The sequence below is a fragment of the Podarcis melisellensis genome, assembly GCF_964234715.1.
Source record: "Podarcis melisellensis genome assembly, chromosome: 13".
NCBI lineage: Eukaryota > Metazoa > Chordata > Lepidosauria > Squamata > Lacertidae > Podarcis > Podarcis melisellensis.
The window spans coordinates 19698819-19706265 of record NC_138545.1 but is presented as its reverse complement, the minus strand read 5'-3'; positions in this window follow the sequence as shown (position 1 = coordinate 19706265).

Genomic DNA, 7447 nt, shown 5'->3' with positions numbered 1-7447 from the left:
AAAAAAGTGTGGCTTACTTGCATTTCATTTGGTCCCTGCTAGGCTCTTCTGCAGACCCTGGGCTGGTGAGCCAAACTCCCAACTTTGTAAAGCAGCCTGTAGGCAAATCTTGCTGTCATAGCAATGGCTTCCTCCTCACTCCACATTTTCCTCTGGAATGGCAATGGGATGGGCCAGGCAGCACCCTCCAGGGGCAGGTTAGGCCGCAACCAACATCATCATATGCTTCATTCCTACACCAGTTTAGAAAACTGAGGAGACGGCTACCAATTTCTCCTGCTGCACAGCCGCATTAGACATTGCACTCTTCCTGGAGAAGCCAGAAGAAGCTTGGACTCCCAATGTTTCCTCCCCTCTAATTCACTTCGGTCCCAGATAAATCCAGGATTGTGGTGGTGCTTGTTTTAATGGTAGATTTTCTGTCAAGATACAGTTGACTGAGCTGCTGTGGTGAGGGAATAATTTTTTCACTTTCCCCCAGTAAATCAATGCCTCCCAAGCAAAACTGATGGCAGGAAATGCATTGCAGGCTCTCCTAATCCACCCCCTGGGCCCAAGGCCTGCAGATTTTCTACGCAGAATCTCCACTATGAGAATCTGAGGAGGTAGAGAGGCCTGGGAAGTATGGTGGGGCGGAGGGTGGGGGGGTGATGAGGTCTGTAGATAAAAGGACCAACTTCTAACATTTGACAGATATTTGAGAGAATTTCCCAAGAATGGTTCCAAATAATGAAAGGGAGGGTTGGTCGATTCCATGGTAGCTACATCAAAGCTCACTAAACTGCAAGGTACTTGCAAACTGCACAGGGAGGCAGACCTTTTGTCTGAGTCATGAATTGGCCTGAAGCTGTGCAAAATTATTCTAAACAAGTTACTATTAACACATAAAAGGAAAGTCAGTCCCACAGTGATGCAGTCAGGAAAAGTTTAGGCCCCAGAAGATGGGCTCAGATCCCCATAAAGTTGATTAGGCGGCCTGGGGTCAGTCACCATCTCCCTGTACCTCACAGGGTGGGTTGTTGTGAGAATAAAAATAGGGAGGGGGGGCGTCGAACCACGTGGACCAACCTGAGCTCATGGGAGTACAGGCAGGATTAAAATAAGTAATAAAAAATAATTACTGCATAAAGTTTACTGGCCTCGCCTGCCCTCATATACTCATAATCGTTCATTTTTGGCCCAAGAAAAATAACAAACTTTTGTAAGGTGAGCTGGCAAATATATTTACATAATTTACACCTCCCACCTTCAGCAGAAATGTATAATGGCCGCCTGGAGGCAACTCTTAGCTCCTCAGAAGCGCCCAGCCAAAGGGCTGTTTGCAGGCTTGTATTGACAGAGCAGCGCACTTTGCACCAGACATAATACGCCCTAAAGAAGCTTGCTTTGGCTTCTTGTTTGATGGCGTCAGAAAACGGCATGGCACCTGTGGCTGTCTAGAGCAGTGGTCATCTGCAGCCACTGACTATGTGGCTAACCCACTGTTAGTACAGTGGTACCTCGGGTTAAGTACTTAATTCGTTCCGGAGGTCCGTTCTTAACCTGAAACTGTTCTTAACCTGAAGCACCACTTTAGCTAATGGGGCCTCCTCCTGCTGCTGTGCCGCCAGAGCCCGATTTCTGTTCTCATCCTGAAGCAAAGTTCTTAACCTGAAGCACTATTTCTGGGTTAGCGGAGTCTGTATCCTGAAGCGTATGTAACCCGAGGTACCACTGTACTTTTCTGTGTGGGTAGGTTTAGTCACATTGTTAGAGCTGCAGGCTCACATGGTAAACTACAGTATTAAGTGGCCACACTGCAGCTATTGGTTGTATAAAGCCAATGTTTTTTCTTTTATTTGTTAAATTTATATACCACCTTTGTCTTCCAAGGATCTCAAGGTGGTGTGTACACGGTTTGCCTCCTCGTCATTTCATCCTCACAGCAACCCAGTGAAGTATGTTAGGCTGTGTGAGATGGTGACTGGCTCAAGGTCACCCAGGGAGCTTCATGGCTGAGTGGGAATTTGAACCCTGCTCTCCCAGATCCTAGTCCAACACTTTAACCGTTACAAGCTGCCTCAAAGGGAAGCTGCCTCATGGGGGGTCTAGATAGCAGGCAGCTGACACACATTCCCTAAGAAAAAGAAATGGAAACTTTCTCTACCACTTAAAAAATAACAACAACGTTTGGCAGCATTTAGGTACCCAAATCTGCATGTTGTTCTTCCCCAGCAAAACATACAAATTAACTCTCAAACCCTATAATTGTGAGGATTTCAAAGCTCAGGATGCGCCTGCCAAGTTGCTAGATCTGGTTTGGTAGAAATGTAGAGCTGGAAGGGGCTTGGAGGGTCATGTAGGTATCAAATCAAGGAGCTACTACAAATTTCCAAGCTTCCAAACCCCTCAGCAGCCCTCCCAATGTCAAGTTGTCCGCTGACTCAGATATACTCCTCTATGCGGCAAAGGGTTCTGGGATGTATTTTATCAGGGCTGGCTGAAATAAAGCATAAATCCATAGACACTGTACAATCAGAGATTGTCTCACAGCAAAATATGAAGTGACTGTCACACAGCCACAAGCTGAGAGGGCTAATGAGATCATGTCCTGTTTATGTGCTTCTAATAGATAACTAGTCAGCCACTGTGGTAAAATAATACTGGTCTGGGTGGGTCTTTGGCTTCACTTAATGATTCTAGTTTTGTGTGGGGGGGGGGAGAGAATGAAAGTGGTTGTGTGGGGCCGGGTACTGTATTTGTCATCTTAAATTGCTGTAATCATCGTGTATATAATATGGTTATACACAATATAGGTGTTTTGCCTATATTACTAGCACTCAGGTTTATAGCCATATGAGTTACAAGTCAAAAGATAAAACATAATTTTGAGCACCTATGACACTATAATGTACCAAGTTACATAACTGATCCATCCAGCTCAGTACGGTTTACTCTCCAGGGTCGCAGGCAGGGAACCTTGCCTGTCTTGGTTCTTGAGTCCTCCACTTGGAAATGTGAGGGATTGAACTTAAAACCTTGTGGTTTAAAGCATGCTCTGTTACTAAATATGCTACACACAAAAATGCCTGTCTGCATCTGGTTGAACTCTCAGGAGTGAGAAAATTCAATTTTTCTCCTCAGGGCTTTTGGTGATTCCCCCCCCCCCTTGTTTCCTGTTCCACACAAATTGAATGGTGTGAAGGGAAGAGGTTGCAATTGTGTGTTTATTTTTTAAAAAAACAAAACACGAGGAGGATCGGTCTTGACACCGGACCTTTAGAACCACAAAGTCTGATTCAGGGCCGCTCCTACCATTAGGCAGAGTGAGGTACCTGTCTTGGTGGCACACGCTGACCGGTGGGGAGTGCACAGAGTTGTGTGTGCCCCACACCCTGCCCCCAGCTGTGTTCAGGTGTAGTGGAATATGCTGCCTCATCCCCAGTGTTAGCCTTCAATTTCCAGTCTGGTTAGCTTTTGTACATGGAATGCGGGGCGGCGCCATCTTGTCGTTTGCCTCAGACAGCAAACTGTCTCACGCTGGCCCAGGCCTGTGGAGAAATTGTATCCCTCATTTGGAAAACCCGAATCTATTCGTTATCATTTATTACATTGATACCCCACCCCAAAGTAGTGCATATATGCCCCACTCCCCACTGAACCCTGCAAGCACACCGTGAGGTAGGTTAGGATGAGAGACAGTGACTGTCTCAAGATCACCCAAGGAGCTTCATGACTGAGAGGCATTTTGGACACATAATCCTACACTCCAACTGCGACACCACACTGCTTCCCCTCTTCCCAGCTCTATACTAGTGGCTGAATATATCTGCCTTATTCATTTGTATTGCAAGTGAGAAAACTAGGAGGGCACATATTTACCCATGTCATGCTGTCCCAAGACATTCTTTAAATCTCTTTTGTTGACCACCAGCATTACGCTTTCCATTTTTAAGTTTGGAAGGTGTCATGGGCTTTGAAGACTCTCAGGATGCAAGGGAGAAACGCACTTCAAGTTTGCAGCTTACCAACGTAACAAATTTATTGCGGAATAAACAGACTTGACCAGATACAGGAAGGGTTATCCTCAGATATATGAGCAGGGTGGGAAATTGCAAAGCAGTTTGGCCAAACCATGAAAGAGATTCTGTCTGTGACAAGCTTAAATGTATGCAAGATAAGCATATCAACCATTCACAACTTCAATAAGAAGTGATAACAATGTTTCACTATGCTAATTTAATAGCAGTCTCCTGAGACAGACATGAATGCCAACTAACCAACCAAAGTGGAAGGAGAAACCATTATATTGTGGGAGGCTTAAATAAATAGAATAACATCAACTTATAAATTCTAGTTGAGGAAGTTCCTGTTAAGAGTCTCCCTTTGAAGTCTCTTGGCTGAAAAGAGGCCAGTAGCAGAGTGTCCTAGTCCAGGAGAAGGGAATGTTCTCCTGCTGGTTTCTTAAGGCTGCCATTTTTGATGTCTGATTTGTGTCCATTTCATTCTTTTTCATAGAGAATGACTTGTCTGCCCTGAGGCAGAGAGAGCAGCATTCTTGGCAAATTGCAGTTTGTTTATTAGGAGGGTTCTATTCCGCCCACTGTGACAATGTATTTTTAAATGGACTGGGTATCGTGTTATGCCCCTCGGGTACTGTTGTTTTAATTATGTAATTGCTATACTGGATTCTGTTTCAATCTCATTATTTTTTATTGCATTTTCGTGTTTGCAACCTGGGCCCTTGGGTGGGGAAGGGTTGAAAGGCAAGGTAATTGGTTTCATAAATAAATAAACCACCTCCTTTGGAAGGGGGCGGACTCTCCATCCTTGGAGGTTTCTAAGCAGAGGTTGGATGGCCATCTGTCACAGATGCTTTATTTGAGATTCCTACATTGCCGGGGGTTGGACTAGATGACCCTTGGGGTCCCTTACAACTCTAAGATTCTATGAAATATATACCTAAATACCATGCGAGGGTGGTGGCAAGCAGGCAAACAAGCCCCTGATGGTGTCACAGCTATCACTGTGGTTGTGAATATTCACTGTGTTTATCTTGTTGACGTGCACATTATCCATGTTACCCAACAGGACTGTCTCAGCTGCTTGTGCACATTTGTGTGAGTGCGTCTACCAGCTAAGAGCAGATGCATGTGATCTTTTCACGCGTGTGATGAAGTGGGCTCTAGTTCACAAACTCTTCTACTAGAATAAATCTGCATGCCTTTAAGATGCCTCAATTTTGTATTGTTTTTTGTGGTTACCCTTCTGGAAGTGATATAGAAGCCATCTTCCAGAGGCACTGCCGATTTCTTCTTGTTGAAGAGCTCCTGGGGAATTTCAGGGTTCCAAGGAAAACATTTGGGATCCACTACTAGGCAAATAGGGGAGATGCCTTAATTTGAAGTACAAATTAAGTGTCAAAAAAGGTTATCAGGTAACTATTCACACCTCAGGCATGAGGGTATAATTAGCCATTTATCACTTCTGTGGTTTGGAGAGGTGAGAGACACTCTCTCATACCCTCCAAAATTTCTCTGATGAAAATAGGGACGTCCCACTCCATAATGAAAATTTTACTATTTATACCCCACACATCTTACTGGGTTGCCTGAGCTACTTTGGGCAGCTTCCAACATATATAAAAACATAATAAAACATTAAACATTTTTTAAAAAAACTTCCCTATACAGGATTGCCCTTGTGGGGTCGGATAACTCCATACCCTCCAACATTTCTTCTGTGAAAACAGGGACAACTCATCATACCCTCCAACATTTCTCCAAGGAAAACAAGGACATCCTAAGGAAAAGTGGGACATTCTGGGTTCAAATGAGAAACTGGGATGGCTTATCTAAATCAGGGACGTCCCTGGAAAATAGGGACTCTTAGTGTTAAGTTGTGGGTTAACATATCAGACGACACAGCAATTCTTCAAACAGCTCTTGTTTATTTGTAAGCTGGAACAGAACTGGGCTGAAGGGTTCAGTCAGCCTGCTTATATAGAGCTCCAGTACATCGTAACTGTAACAACTTTCTGTAACTATCCAATCACTGAACATCACTTTCGATCCCTTATTTGCATATGTGGACCTGAACTATCTACAGTATCCCCCTGCTGGCCCAGGGTGAGAACTTCAGTACATAACACTTAGAGGGTCTGCTCTCGGCTGCTTCTCTTAGGACCATAAAGGCTCCTGAACTTCATACAAAGTAAAGGTTTAATATTTTGGAGCTGAGTGAATACCAGAGGGACACTGACACCACAGTGTAGGGCATGCAGATGTGTAGCAACAACAACCAGGCCTTTGACTGATTAAACAATCTTCAGCAGGCTTCCTCAAACTCGGCCCTCCAGATGTTTTTGGCCTACAACTCCCATGATCCCTATCTAGCAGTACCAGTCGTCAGGGATGATGGGAATTGTAGTCTCAAAGCATTTGGAGGGCTGAGTTTTAGGAAGCCTGATCTTGAGACTTAAAATATGTTCCTGGCAAGGTTATTGCTGGGCTCTTAAAAAAAATATATAGTTATGTATTTTCTGCTTTTATGTTGTAAACCACCCTGGGATCTTTGGATGAAGGGCAGTGTACATGGGCGCAGCCATGTATTGTAAAACAATACAAATACTTAACTAACTGACCAATTACGTCAGTTCTGTCTCCCCCAACAAAAGTCCTGCCCAGCAAAAAATCCTGGCTACTCCCAAGGCAGGATATAAATTTAATAAATAATAAGAACAACAGTTCCGCTTCTGCTTGTCTTGCTCTCTTCCTCTGGGCAGTGGGGTAGACTGGACCCAGAGGAAAAGGGCAACTTCCTGGGCAGTGGTGACAGTAGCAAATACACAGGGAGGGGGTCCTGCTGAGGGCATCTTGCCTGTAGGACCCTCTGAATCTAGAGCCAGTGCTTTGTACATATCTCTTCTAACCAGGTCCTGTAGGAGGGAAAGGGAAGGCTTAATTCATGTGCACTTCCAAGCACAGTCAGAGTCAGCACTACGGAGGAATCGTCATTTTCTCTACTGTGAAATGGGAATAATGATCTACCTCACAATAGTGTGGTGCCAAGCATATATCAAGATAGCCAAACACATTGTAACGTAAAAGTGCTATAACAGGGGTAGGCAACCTAGGGCTGTTGGCCACAAGGGTCATTTAACTGGCCCACGAACCACCCCCAAACTGAGCCACTGCTCGGCGAGTCCCCGCCTGCTGCGCTAAACCGGCAAGGTGCAGCATGGGGACTCACTTCTGCGGTGCCGCAAATCATGTCTGCGCAGACGCCAGAAATCGTGGATGCGCGTGCAATCAGGCCCACGGTAAACCTTGCCAACCCCTGTGCTATAAACATGCTATTGCATGGGGGTGCAGAGAATGTGGGGAGTTTGTTTTGCAAGGGACAGAAACTGAATTCTTGGAGGGGATCAAAGCACCTTGGTGAGATGCGAATGGCGAGTGAAACAGGA